The sequence below is a fragment of the Trachymyrmex septentrionalis genome, unplaced genomic scaffold (genome assembly GCF_001594115.1).
Source record: "Trachymyrmex septentrionalis isolate Tsep2-gDNA-1 unplaced genomic scaffold, Tsep1.0 scaffold13, whole genome shotgun sequence".
In the NCBI taxonomy this organism is placed as follows: domain Eukaryota; kingdom Metazoa; phylum Arthropoda; class Insecta; order Hymenoptera; family Formicidae; genus Trachymyrmex; species Trachymyrmex septentrionalis.
In genome coordinates this window covers 3077923-3079093 of record NW_017304438.1, presented here as the reverse complement: position 1 = coordinate 3079093, position 1171 = coordinate 3077923, and positions in this window count along the sequence as shown.

The window sequence follows — 1171 nt, the reverse complement described above, 5'->3', positions numbered from 1 at the left end:
TACTATATATAAATTTTTCTTTTAATACGTAGAAAATAGTCATATTTTATATTATTAAAGTACAATACAATATAGGTACAACAAATAAATGTAATTTCTTGAAATTAAATGTTGTATTCCATTGCAAATATAAAAGATTTTTGAATAGAAAGATAAAGATACGTATCATTTTTTCTCGTTAATTAAATGTTATATGCTACAATAAAATATATGTTCTTTTCACAATTTACAAAGTACAATAGTATATGTTATATGTTGCAAAAAATATATATATTCTTTTTGCAATCACAAAAGCGCAATTTAAAAATTTTATTTTATTTCTTTTTTTTTAATACGTGCATACGTACTACTGAGGGGTAATTTATAATAAAAAATTAACAATATTACCACTTAAATTATATTATTTATGTAATCGTTTTTTTTGAGTTTATGAAACAGTTTTTTATGGGTTTATGGGTGGTACACATACACTTGGTGCCTTTTTTTATCTTTTTTTTTAAAAGGTAATTTACATATACAGCAAATAAATAAATTTATGAAAAAGACAAAGTAAAAAGCTGAATTGGATTATAAATCAAAATAAAACAATAATAGATTACCAATTAAGCTGGATAATTAATGCTAGAATTTAGGTAACAACAATTCTAAAAAAGACTTCAACACGTTTTGCAAGCAATTTTAGTAATTACTTTTTTATATTTTTATATAAAATGACTTTCAATATTTATATGTAATCTAATTTAATTGATATTCAAAAGTTATTTTATACTGAAGATGATCTAATCATCTTTCAGAAGAAGTTCATATTTTTGGTATATAAACTCTAGCATTAAAAAAACATCCAACTTGACTTGCAGTTATTATCTCGTTTTAAAATTATAAAATTTTTAGAGTATGCGAATCTCAGATATTTAACTGCTAATAATGCATGTTGAATTTCTTTGTACACTTTTGTGACACACTTATTCGTACCAATTAAGCCAATAATGTTAAATTGAATTTTTCGTTTGTCTGTTGACGGTGTGTTTATTAGCCATATATTTCGTGTTAGTTACATTCATGTCTCAAGGAGAATGCACGTACATAAAAATGGAGGACATCAGGAATAAAATTTCGCAGAACAAAACCCAGGATTTGCATATGCAAATAGACTAATATTTTTACGTTATGA